Below are 14,337 nucleotides of genomic sequence, written 5' to 3'. Positions count from 1 at the left end.
AAGTTGGGGGAAATGCAAGTGAAATGCTGCTTCACTTGAAAGGAGTGTTTGGGACCTTGGACGGTGAGGAGAGAGGAAGTGAAGGGGCAGGTGTTACATCTTTTGCATGGGCATGGGGTGGTGCCATAGGTGGGGGTTGAGGAGTAGGGGGTGATGTAGGAGTGGACCAGGGTGTCCCGGAGGGAATGATCCCTATGGAATGCCGACAGGGGGGTGAAGGGAAGATGTGTTTGGTGGTGGCATCATGCTGGAGTTGGCGGAAATGGCGGAGGATGATCCTTTGAATGCGGAGACTGGTGGGGTGATAAGTGAGGACTAGGGGGACCCTATCATGTTTCTGGGAGGGAGGAGAAGGCGTGATGGCAGATGCGCGGGAGATGGGCCGGATTCGGTTGAGAGCCCTGTCAACGACCGTGGGTGGAAAACCTCGGTTAAGGAAGAAGGAGGACATGTCAGAGGAACTGTTTTTGAAGATCGCATCATCGGAACAGATGCGACGGAGGCGAAGGAACTGAGAGAATGGGATGGAGTCCTTACAGGAAACGGGGTGTGAGGAGCTGTAGTCGAGGTAGCTGTGGGAGTCGGTAGGTTTGTAATGGATATTGGTGGACAGTCTATCACCAGAGATTGAGACAGAGAGGTCAAGGAAGGGAAAGGAAGTGTCAGGGATGGACCACATGAAAATGATGGAGGTGTGGAGATTGGAAGCAAAATTAATAAATTTTTCCAAGTCCCGACGAGAGCATGAAGCAGCACCGAAGTAATCATCGATGTACCGGAGAAAGAGTTGTGGAAGGGGGACGGAATAGGACTGGAACAAGGAATGTTCCACATACCCCATAAAGAGACAGGCAGAGCTGGGGCCCATGCGGGTACCCATAGCCACACCTTTTATTTGGAGGAAGTGAGAGGAGTTGAAGGAGAAATTGTTCAGTGTGAGAACAAGTTCAGCCAGACGGAGGAGAGTAGTGGTGGATGGGGATTGTTCGGGCCTCTGTTCGAGGAAGAAGCTAAGGACCCTCAGACCATCCTGGTGGGGGATGGAGGTGTAGAGGGATTGGACGTCCATGGTGAAGAGGAAGTGGTTGGGGCCAGGGAACTGGAAATTGTTGATGTGACGTAAGGTGTCAGAGGAATCACGGATGTAGGTGGGAAGGGACTGGACAAGGGGAGAGAGAAGGGAGTCAAGATAACGAGAAATGAGTTCTGTGGAGCAGGAGCAAGCTGACACAATTGGTCTACCGGGACAGTTCTGTTTGTGGATTTTGGGTAGGAGGTAGAAGCGGGCTGTCCGAGGTTGGGCGACTATCAAGTTGGAAGCTGTGGGAGGAAGATCCCCAGAGGAGATGAGGTCAGTGACAGTCCTGGAAACAATGGCTTGATGTTCAGTGGTGGGGTCATGGTCCAGGGAGAGGTAGGAGGAAGTGTCTGCGAGTTGACGCTCAGCCTCCGCGAGGTAGAGGTCAGTGCGCCAGACAACAACAGCACCACCCTTGTCAGCGGGTTTGATGACAATGTCAGGGTTAGACCTGAGAGAATGGAGTGCAGTAAGTTCAGAGAGAGAGAGATTAGAATGGGTGAGAGGAGCAGAGAAATTGAGACGACTAATGTCGCGCCAACAGTTCTCAATGAAAAGATCAAGAGAAGGTAAGAATCCTGAGGGAGGGGTCCAGGTGGAGGGAGAATATTGGAGGTGGGTGAAAGGATCCGTTGAACGGGGAGAGGACTCCTGCCCAAAGAAGTGAGCCCTAAGACGAAGACGGCGGAAGAAGAGTTCAGCATCATGCTGAGCCCAAAATTCATTGAGGTGAGGGCGTAAGGGTATGAAACTAAGTCCTTTGCTGAGCACTGAATGTTCAGCATCGGAGAGGGGAAGGTCAGGGGGTATAGTGAATACACGGCTGGGATTGGGACTGGAAGAAAGGGTGGGGACGGAGGGACAGGCAGGGGTGGAGGGTCCTAGATGGGTGTTGGTGTCGATGAGTTGTTGGAGCTTGCGTTCCTTAGCACTTACCCCACATGGATTTCAACTGAAATTCCACCCCTCATGTTTCGAACCCACCCAGGATTACAGGTATCTCCGGAACATAAAACGTTTCTCGGACTGCTGTTCCCATCACACTGTGAGATCCACACTCAGTGCGATGCGCCGCCATATGAACACACTCGACCTCTCCCTCCAGCAGCACCGCCGTACCCTTTTTCAAAGCTGCACGTGCCCCCAGTTTCATTTTATTCTTCAGCTCATCCGACACCTTAACAAGAAAGTTTTGCTCTTTCTCTCAAGTGCTAAGGAACGCAAGCTGCAACAACTCATCGACACCAACACCCATCTAGGACCCTCCACCCCTGCCCGTCCCTCCGTCCCCACCCCATCTTCCAATCCCAGCCCCAGCCGTGTATTTACTATACCCCCTGACCTTCCCCTCTGCGATGCTGAACATTCAGTGCTCAGCAAAGGACTTATTTTCATACCCTTACACCCTCACCTCAATGAATTTCGGGCTTGGCACAATGCTGAACGCTTCTCCCGCCGTCTTCGTCTCCGGGCTGACTTCTTCGGGCAGGAGTCCTCTCCCCGTTCAACGGATCCTTTCACCCACCTCCAATATTCTCCCTCCACCTGGACCCCTCCCTCAGGATTCTTACCTTCTCTTGATCTTTTCATTGAGAACTGTTGGAGCGACTTAGTCGTCTCAATTTCTCTGCTCCTCTCACCCATTCTAATCTCTCTCTCTCTGAACTTACTGCACTCCATTCTCTCAGGTCCAACCCTGACATTGTCATCAAACCCGCTGACAAGGGTGGTGCTGTTGTTGTCTGGCGCACTGACCTCTACCTCGCAGAGGCTGAGCGTCAACTCGCAGACACTTCCTCCTACCTCTCCCTGGACCATGACCCCACCACTGAACATCAAGCCATTGTTTCCAGGACTGTCACTGACCTCATCTCCTCTGGGGATCTTCCCTCGCACAACTTCCAACCTGATAGTCGCCCAACCTCGGATGGCCCGCTTCTACCTCCTACCCAAAATCCACAAACAGAACTGTCCCGGTGGACCGATCATGTCAGCTTGCTCCTGCCCCACAGAACTCATTTCTTGTTATCTTGACTCCTTTCTCTCTCCCCTTGTCCAGTCCCTTCCCACCTACATCCGTGATTCCTCTGACACCTTACGTCACATCAACAATTTCCAGTTCCCTGGCCCCAACCGTTTCCTCTTCACCATGGAGTCCAATCCCTCTACACCTCCATCCCCCACCAGGATGGTCTGAGGGTCCTTAGCTTCTTCCTCGAACAGAGGCCCGAACAATCCCCATCCACCACTACTCTCCTCCGTCTGGCTGAACTTGTTCTCACACTGAACAATTTCTCCTTCAACTCCTCTCACTTCCTCCAAATAAAAGGTGTGGCTATGGGTACCCGCATGGGCCCCAGCTCTGCCTGTCTCTTTATGGGGTATGTGGAACATTCCTTGTTCCAGTCCTATTCCGTCCCCCTTCCACAACTCTTTCTCCGGTACATCGATGATTACTTCGGTGCTGCTTCATGCTCTCGTCGGGACTTGGAAAAATTTATTAATTTTGCTTCCAATCTCCACACCTCCATCATTTTCATGTGGTCCATCTCTGACACTTCCTTTCCCTTCCTTGACCTCTCTGTCTCAATCTCTGGTGATAGACTGTCCACCAATATCCATTACAAACCTACCGACTCCCACAGCTACCTCGACTACAGCTCCTCACACCCCGTTTCCTGTAAGGACTCCATCCCATTCTCTCAGTTCCTTCGCCTCCGTCGCATCTGTTCCGATGATGCGACCTTCAAAAACAGTTCCTCTGACATGTCCACCTTCTTCCTTAACCGAAGTTTTCCACCCACGGTCGTTGACAGGGCTCTCAACCGTATCCGGCCCATCTCCCGCGCATCTGCCCTCACGCCTTCTCCTCCCTCCCAGAAACATGATAGGGTCCCCCTTGTCCTCACTTATCACCCCACCAGCCTCCGCATTCAAAGGATCATCCTCCGCCATTTCCGCCAACTCCAGCATGATGCCACCACCAAACACATCTTCCCTTCACCCCCCCTGTTGGCATTCCATAGGGATCATTCCCTCCGGGACACCCTGGTCCACTCCTACATCACCCCCTACTCCTCAACCCCCACCTATGGCACCACCCCATGCCCATGCAAAAGATGTAACACCTGCCCCTTCACTTCCTCTCTCCTCACCGTCCAAGGTCCCAAACACTCCTTTCAAGTGAAGCAGCATTTCACTTGCATTTCCCCCAACTTAGTCTACTGCATTCGTTTCTCCCAATGTGGTCTCCTCTACATTGGAGAGACCAAATGTAAACTGGGCGACCGCTTTGCAGAACACCTGCGGTCTGTCTGCAAGAATGACCCGAACCTCCCTGTCGCTTGCCATTTTAACACTCCACCCTGCTCTCTTGCCCACATGTCTGTCCTTGGCTTGCTGCATTGTTCCAGTGAAGCCCAACGCAAACTGGAGGAACAACACCTCATCTTCCGACTAGGCACTTTACAACCTTCTGGACTGAATATTGAATTCAACAACTTTAGGTCTTGAGCTCCCTCCTCCATCCCCACCCCTTTTCTGTTTCTTCCCCCTTCCTCTTGTTTTTTCCAATAAATTATATAGATTTTTCTTTTCCCACCTATTTCCATTATTTTTAAATATTTTTAAATCTTTTATGCTCCCCCCACCCATACTAGAGCTGTACCTTGAGTGCCCTACCATCCATTCTTAATTAGCACATTCGCTTAATATCACCAACTTCAACACCTATGTGTTCTTTTGTTCTGTTGTCTGTGACATCTTTTGATGATCTGCTTCTATCACTGCTTGTTTGTCCCTACAACCACACCACCCCCCTCCACTTGTCTCCCCCAACACCCCCCCCCCCCCCCCCCCCACCAACACACACACACCTTAAACCAGCTTATATTTCATCTCTTCCTCGGATTCACCTAGTTCTGTTGAAGGGTCATGAAGACTTGAAACGTCAATTCTTTTCTTCTCCGCCGATGCTGCCAGACCTGCTGAGTTTTTCCAGGTAATTCTGTTTATGTTTTGGATTTCCAGCATCCGCATTTTTTTCTTTTTATCCCTCACATGTCTATCTGTCCTCACCTCCTCTGGAAACTCCTCAACCCTCACCACCTTGAGGCCACTTGCACAGATCAACATGTGACCTCACACACACCCTGGGATTCTCTCCTTCCCCAGTATAGCTCTCATCCTACAGCCTCTTCCCTTTCCTTAGACCACTTCTCCCCCTATCCCAAGCAAGACCTTGTCCTGCAGCCATTGAAAAGTAGTAATTATGGTTTTATTTAGTGTGCAATGTACCCTTAAGAATAACACTTGTTAGACAAGATCACATGATCTGTAATAACTAATAGGAGAGTAGGTCAGGCTACCTCAGTCGACAGTGTAGAGATAGAGTTGGAGGGAAAGTACACGTGTAGATGCTGCTGTGTATATTGTAAATAAACTTAATGGTTCCACCCAAGAAGCGTCTGCAGATCAACTCTATCATTAATAGCACAACTCAGCCACCCTATAACAGACTGGTGATGAGGATAAAACAGTATTGAACAGAAGAACTCAAGTTAGGAAGAAACCTGCGCTGTACCTCGTCCAGTGGATATAAGGAGGAAGCTCCATTAAAATTGAAAAAGTTATCCCCTCTCAAAATGCCACAATTATACATAGAACATCTCACATTCTTTTTTCAAGCAAATGAGATTACGGGGGAAGAGAAGAGGTGAGAAATCCTCTTGAGTACTTGTGTGAGCAAAACACACAGTCTGATTCAAAGATTCATGGCACCCAGTGAAAGATTTTGATGAATTGGCGGACATCGTGAAGGGTAATTTTCAACGAATCCCTCAGTTACAATGCAGAGGTTCAGGTTTAATTCGTGAAATTGTGAGACAACTGCATGCTATGTGGTAAATATGAAGCAGATAACAGAATATTGTGAGTTCAGTACGATTCTGAACAACATGCTCAGGGATCGTTTAGTGTTTGGTGTGAAAGAGGACACTATTCTGAAAAGATTATTGTCCGAAGTGAATCTGGATTTCAGGAAGGCACTAGAGATAGCGCTGGCCATGGAAAGCGCAGTAAGAGATTCAACAGCAATACAAGGTGCGCAAAATGGCGCCGTCCTCCACATCGGGCTGGAAACCTCAGCTGAAAGAGGTGCCAAGAAGTGAGACCCTGCCAAGAAGCGGGGAAACAGCCACCGCTAGCCGAAGAGTAAAGAAAAGTAACTTAGCAGTGAAATCAAAGAATAATTTTAATAGAGGTGGAAACGATCAGTCTTTTAGCAATTGGCAGTTTTAAAAAATCAAATACTACTATTGTCACAGAAATAGACATATGATGGGGCAATGCAAGGAAAGATTCAAGCAGTCTTGTAAACAAAAGAAGCCCAATTAAATCTACAATGTAGAGGAGCCTGAAACAACAAATTCAGATATTCACTTGATGTTTAATATGAAAGTTGTAAAGTCAGAACCAATATTTGTCACAGTGAAAGTAAATGGCAAACCTATTAGAATGGAAGTGGACAAGGAAATTGGGGAACATACCTTCAGATATCTGAATAATGGTGAACGTCAATTAAGTTTTGAAGAAACAGAAGCCAAGCTAAAAACATATGCAAGTATAGATGTTCAAGTAAAAGGCATAAGCAGAGTAACTGTCCATAATGGAAGCTACCCTTGATGGTGATAGCAGGTAAAGGGCCATGTCTCTTGGAGCAAAATTGGTTAAAGGAGATTAAGTTAGAATGGTCTGAAATTTTCCAGTTGAGAGCAAGTGGGTTACCAGAGCTACTTAGAAATTATGCCACTGTCTTCAAGGATGAACCTGGGAGAAACCAGCCCATGATTCATGTGGATTCAGAAGCAATCTCTCGCTTCATGAAGGCAAGACCGTTACCATATGCTCTGCAAGAAAAAGTTGACATTGAATTGAACAGACTAGAGAAACTGGCTTTATACAACCTGTTCAGCTCTCACAATGGGCAGCTCTTTTGGCTGAGGTTTCCCGCCCGATGTGGAGGACGGCGCCATTTTGCACACCCTGAATTGCTGTTGAATCTCTCACTGCGCTTTCCATGGCCAGCGCTATCTCTAGTGCCTTAAACCTAACCAAAGCATCCGAATTTGTGGAGGCTACAAACTGACGGTTAATAAAATAGCTAAGCTAGACAGACACCCCATTCTAAATATCGAAGACCTGTGTGCCAAGCTGGCAGGAGGGCAATGTACACAAAGCTTGACATGAGTCATGCTTATCAACAACTAGAGTTGGATAATGCCTCCTGGGAATTTGTCACAATTAATACCACAAAGGGTTTTATCAATATACATGATTGCTTTTTGGTGTCTCCTCTGCTTGTGCTATCTTCGAGAGAACAATGGAAAGCATACTGCAGGGACTGCCCCAGGTTGTAGTCTATTTAGACAATGTATTGGTGACAGGATTCACTGAAAAAGAGCATTTGGCAAACATAGAAGAAGTCTGAAAATGTTTCTTGCAAGCTGGAGTGCGTCTAAAAAAAAAAGAAAGGTGCACGTTGCAAGCAAGGGGGGGTAATCCATTTGGGTCACTGGGTAGATTCATATGGTCTCCACCTGGTTGAGGAGAAAGTGAGAGCCATAAGAGAGGCACCTAAGCTAAAGAACATCTCAGGCCTCAAATCATTCTTTGGAATGGTCAATTATTATGGGCAGTTCTTACCCAACTTGTCTACAGTGCTGGACCCCTTGCATTATCTACTCAAAAAGAACCAACGTTGGTCTTGGGAGGCACACCAGAAGGAAGTCTTCATGAAGGTGAAACAATTGTTGCATTAGTACATTATGACTAGACGAAAGAATTGGTGCTGACATGTGACGCATCTCCCTACGGATTGGGAACAGTGCTCTCTCATCGGATGATGGCACAGAACGACCAATAGGTTACGTATCAAGAACACTTACCACAGTGGAAAAGGGATACTCGCAGATAAAGAAAGAAGGCCTGCCCATCATCTTTGGTGTCAAGAAATTTCACCAGCATGTATATAGCCCCATTTTACAATTGTTTCAGACCACAAACCATGGCTAGGATTGGTTAGTGAGGGCAAGGCTACACCACCCATTGCCTCAGCAAGAATACAACGATGGGCTTTAATTGTGGCAGCATACAAATACAGTTTCGTACATAGGCCGATACTTTTAGTCGTTTTCCTTTACAAGAAAATGATGATCACGTCCCAGTTCCACAGGAACTTGTTTTACTGTTAAATTTCTCAGATTCCTCGCCAGTATGTGCTCGGCTGGTCAGAAACTGGACAAGTCGGGACCCAGTCGTATCTCAGGTATGAGAATAAGTGCTACATGGTTGGTCACAGGAGCCTGTATTTGATTAAATTAAACCGTTTTTCAACAGAAGGCATGAAATAACCAGCCAGGATGGCATCTTATTGTGGGGAGTGATGGTTCTTCCAAAGGGAAGGGAGCCATTTTTAATTGACCTACACAGTGCCCATCCAGGAATTTCCCAAATAAACACCATAGCACGCAGCTATCTATGGTGGCCTGGGATGGCTGGCAAAATAGGGAGTTTAGTAAAACACTGCGTGCAATGTCAGCAGCTGCAAAAGTTGCCAGTGACAGCTCCGTTACACCCATGGGAGTGGCGAGGTAGACCCTAAGTGTGGTTACAGATTAACTATGTTGGACCTTTCCTGGGAACAATGTTTCTGCTCATTGTCGATGCCCATTCAAAATGGTTGGACACATATGAGGTGAAGTCGGTTGCTACAATTGAGAAACTACATCAGAGTTTTGCCATTCATAGACTACCAGAAGTATTCATTTCTGATAACGGCACGGCATTTACGAGTGCTGAGTTTCAATGGTTTATCAGCCTCTTATCGGTATGACTCATGTGAAAACTGCACCATACCACCCTTCCTCAAACGGACTGGCCGAAAGGGCAGTTCAAACGTTCAAGGCAGGCATGAGAAAGCTAACTGGTGATTTCTTGGCAACGAGACTAGCACATTTTTTTTTTCGTTACAGGACTACCCCTCATAAAACAACAGGTGTCACACCTGCAGAGTTATTGTTGAAACACCATCTCAGGATGAGATTGAGCTTAATAATGCCACATTTAGAGGGGAAGGTGCAAGGAGTCAGGGAAGCCAGAAAACCAGACACAGCTGGCATAGTCACGAGAAGAAATTTGCCGTGGGAGAGCCAGTATATGTGAAAAACTTTGCGGAAAGACCAAAGTGCTTACCAGCTGGAATAAGTGTGTGTGTGCACCTCTATCTTACCACGTGGAGGTGGAAGGCGGGATGATCAGTAAACATGTGGACCATTTAAGCAAGAGAGAGACAATTCATCAAGATTTAGTTCCACCACTGATTATGACTGAGTTTGCATTTCCTGTTGACGATTCTCAACCCAGGACTGATGCGTCTGATGCTCCTGTAAGAGTTGAGGATACAGAACTGCAAATGCCCTCCGAAGCACCTGATGATCAGGCAACTCTGGAGAAGGAGGTTCCTGACAAAGAATCTGAAGTTGTGGAGCTGCAACGTTCCACACGTACCAGGAAACCACCTGAAAGACTGAACTTGTAAATTCCTTATCCAGTGTAAATATTATGTTGTCTTAAAAAATATGTACTTGTAAATATAATACGTATAGCCGAGTTAAAGGGGAGGAATATAGTAATTATGGTTTTATTTAGTGCGCAATGCACCCTTAAGAATAATACTGGTTAAGGAAGATCACATGATCTGTAGTAACCAATAGGAGAGTGGCTCAGGCTACCTCAGCAGTCAGTGTAGAGATAAGGTTGAAGTTGAAAGCACACGTGTAGTTGCTGCTGAGTATATTGTAAATAAATTGAATGTTTCCACCCAAGAAGTGTCTGCAGATCAACTGTATCATTAATAGTACAACTCGGCCACCTTACAACAAACAGCCACCCACATGTGGCTGATCTGGTAGGAAGAGGCTCAAGGGTCGACCCTTGAGCCCCCCTAAAAGTGACGTGGTACTGTCTGTGAAGCCATGATGCGAGTGCTGACCGAAGCAAGGCAGGCAGACCACCAAGTACATGCCTTTTATATGCTGTTGTGAAACATGTCAGTGTTTTTTCCCGCCAACATGGGCGGACGATCCAGCCGGGCGGGAGGATGAGACCGGCGGGCTGGCCTTATAATGATATGCTAATGTATCACAATAGGGTTTCCCACGTCCAACCCCGGGGAACACAGCCCACCATCGGCAGGTGGAGCGGACGATTGCAAACTGGTTTCACGACGTCGTGAAACCGATTTTTGGCCTACTTGGCACATTGTCCACTCATGCCATCAAACACACCCGATGCCGGCAGACAGGGAAAATCCTGGCCTATGTTCCAGGCTTAACCTCTGGTTGTTGTGAAAATGTGTTTCCATGTTTTTACATTGGTTACTACTGTAGCATCTCTGCACCCCAAAAACGTATTTTATAATATCTTGTTTATAAAACACTGTAAATGCTTGACTATTGAACTGAGTTTTACCTTTACAAAATTCTCTTTTACAAATTTTCACTCCTAGAAAAGAATAGACAATCACTACAGGTGTAATATATCAGTGAACAAGTGCATTGTTGAAAAAGCTGTGAAGGACATGCAGTCTTCTAAGGTTTAAAATCTGAATTTCATTCTTAGAATGTCACATACTTCAAGAGATGACCCTGACAGCTGCAGCAGTAGGGGTATTGGACTCCCAACCCAGAAGGTCATGTGCTGGAATTCCAGTCACCATTGACATCTGAACTCAATCAAGCAAATGTCATTAATTCAGTCACTTAATATGGAACATTTACAGTGGCAGAGTGCACCATCTCAGTTGATAGGCAACTGTCAAGGAACAATTCGAAGGCTCAGAAATGCTTCTGCTGTCAGCCAGCCATCATATTGCTATAATAGATACAAAGAGCTGAGTTTCAACCTTATGACATGCTAGCAGCGAGATAGCGTGTGGGGAACCCGGAAGTTTCAGCATGTTTGTCAGTGGCTGTTTAATGCAGCCACTGTATTGGCATCTGACCTCCAGGTTTCCTGCCCAATTAGCATGAGAGGGTGTGATGATGATCCACCGGAATGTGTTTTAGCTGAACTATTTAAAGGGACTCTGCTAGCATGAAACTTGAAGGATTGTCCAGGTGTTTCAACAGAGCAAGAACCTGTAATGACGGACTGACAACATTGCAAGGCAGCACCTCATTTCACTTTTTAAAAAAATTTATTCATTCACAGAATGTTAGTGTTGCTGGCTAGGCCAGCATTTATTTCCCATCCCTAATTGCTCTAGAGGAGGTGGTGGTGAGCTGCCTTCCTGAACTGCAATCAAAGTGGTGTAGCTACACCCACAGTGCTGTTAAGAAGGAAGTTCCCAGATTCTCACCCAACAACAGTGAAGGTGCAGGAATATATTTCCAAGTCAGGATGGTGTGTGGCTTGGAGGGGAACTTGTAGGTTGTAGTGTTCCCATGCATCTATGCCCTAGTCCTTCTTGGTGGTAGGAGGTCACAGGTTTGGAAGGTGCTGTTGAAGGAGCCTTGGTGAATTGCTGCAGTGCATCTTGTGGATGGTACACACTGCTGCTACTGTGCATTGATGTTGGAGGGAGTGAATGTTTAAGGTGGTGGAAGGGGTGCCAGTCAAGTGGGTTGTTTTGTCCTGGATGGTATCAAGCTTCTTGAGTATTGTTGGAGCTGCACTCATCCAGCCAAGTGAAGAGTGTTCCATCACACTCCTGACTTGTGCCTTGTAGATGGTGGGCAAACTGTGGGGAGTCAGGAGGTGAGTTACTCACCACAGGATTCCTAGCATCTGACCTGCTCTTGTAGCCACAGTATTTATATGACTGGCCCAGTTCACTTTCTGGTCAAGGATAAACCCAGGGCGTTCATAGTGGATGATTCAGAGATGGTAATGCCATTGAATGTCAAAGGACTATGGTTAGATTCTGTCTTGTTGGAGATGGTCCATTGCCTTGTGTGGTGCGAATGATACATGCTACTTATCAGCCCAAGCCTGAATATTGCTGCATATCGGCACAGGCTGCTTCAGTATCTGAGGAGTCACAAATGGTGCTGAACGTTGTGCAATCATCAGCAAACATCCTCTCTTCTGACCTCATGGTAAGGTAACATCATTGATGAAATAGCTGAAGACAGTTCGGCCTAGGACACTACCCTAAGGAACTCATGGGGCTGAGATGATTCGTCTTCAACAACCACAACCGTCTTTCTTGGTGCTAGGTATGACTCCAACCAGTGGAGAGTTTTCCCTGATTCAGTTTTGCTAGGGCTGCTTAATGCCACACCTGGTCAAATGCTGTCTTGATGTCAAAGGCAGTTACTCTCACCTCTCCTTTTGAGATCAGCTCTTTTGTCCATGTTTGCAACAAGGCTGAAATGAGGTTGGGAGCTGAGTGACCCTGGCGGAACCCAAACTGAGCATCAGTGAGCAGTTTATTGCCTCCCGAGGGTTGATGCTGTGGATTGTGAGGGCCCACAGTGATATTTCCCTTCGAAGCCCATAGGAAGCAAAGGACTACCAAAGAGAACAAGAAGGAGCGGTTGGAAATTGCTGAGGAAGTTAGCAGCAACAGTGTGATGCCACACTTCTGGATACAGTGCTGGAAGAGGTATAATGGGCTTAACAAATCTGGAAAGATCAGTGGAATGCACATTCAAATATTATCTAATGTGCATCTAACCCCAACAGCCACCTCCCCAACCCCCTTGCTCTACTTCTTAAGCTTTCTCCCACATATGACTCCTCATATCAAACTTTCTTGCAGATAAATCCACCTCCTCATGTCCATATTTGACCATCCACAGACATTCATGCTTATCGTAAAGTAATGTCACACCCAACCTACAAACTGACCTTCGACCAATTTTGTCCATTTGTCTATTCAACACATTCTATGACTCCCACTCACAGGTACCTTCTCTCTCTTATTGCAGGAGACAAGAGCATTGGACAGAAGAGAAAAGCAGAGAACTATATGTTACCCTCCAGCCACCTCCAGCTGCAGAGAACCATGGAACCACAGAAAAGTTATGGTGAAGAAAGAGGCCATTTGGCCCATCGTATTTGAGCTAGCCAGAAAAAAGAGCGAAAAAGAAATTAGCCATTCATTTTTAATCCCACTCTCCAGCACCTGGTCTGTAGCCTTGTGGGTTATAGCTCTTCAGATGCAGATCCAGGTACTTTTTAAATGAGTTGAGCATTTCAACCTCAACCATCAGTTTTGGCAGTGAATTCCAGATGCCCACCAACCTCTGGCTGAAAAGGTTCTTCCTCATGTCCCCTCTAACCCTTCTACAATCACCTTAAATCTATGCCCTCTGGTAATTGATTCCTCAGCTAGAGGAAACAAATCTTTCCTGTCTACTCTTTCTAGGCCCCACATAATTTTGTCACCTCAATTAGGTCACCCCTCAGCCTCCTCTGATCTAAGGAAAGCAACTCTAGCCTCTCCAATATTTCCTCATAGCTGCAATTTTCAAACCCTGGCAACATTCTTGTGAATCTCCCCTGTACTCTCTCCAGAGCAATTTTGTCCTTCCTGTACTGTGATGACCAGGATTGTACACAAAATTCCAGCTGTGGCCTAACAAGTGTTTTATACAATCCTATCATTACATTCCTGCTTTTATATTCAATACCTCATCCAATAAAGGATAGCATTCCACATGCTTTTTTTTAACCACCTTATTCATCTGTCCTGCCACTTTCAGAGGTCTGTGGACATGCACTGCAAGGTCTCTTGCTTCCTTAACCCCTCTCAATATCCTCCCGTTTATTGAGTATTCACTTGCTTTGTTTGTCCTCCCCAAATGCATTGCCACACACTTTTCTGGATTAAATTGTATTTGCCACTTTTCTGCCCGCTCAACCAAACCATTGATATAATTCTGGAGACAACAGCTATCCTCTTCACTATCAACCAAATGGCCAATTTTTGTGTCATTTGCAAATTTCCCAATCATACCTCCCACATTTAAGTCCAAATCATTAACATATACAACAAAACAGCAATGGCCCCAACACTGAGCCCTATGGAATGCTGGAAACTGCTTTCCATTCGCAAAAACATCCATTGACCATTACCCATTGTTTCCTGTCACTGAGCCAATTTTAGATCCAACATGCCACCTTTCTTTGCATCTCATGGGATCTCAATTTTCTGACCAGTCTACCATGTGGGACATTGTCAAATACCTTATAAA

Source organism: Carcharodon carcharias, chromosome 18 (genome assembly GCF_017639515.1).
Source record: "Carcharodon carcharias isolate sCarCar2 chromosome 18, sCarCar2.pri, whole genome shotgun sequence".
In the NCBI taxonomy this organism is placed as follows: Eukaryota; Metazoa; Chordata; class Chondrichthyes; order Lamniformes; family Lamnidae; genus Carcharodon; species Carcharodon carcharias.
Note: the sequence above shows the minus strand (reverse complement) of the source record.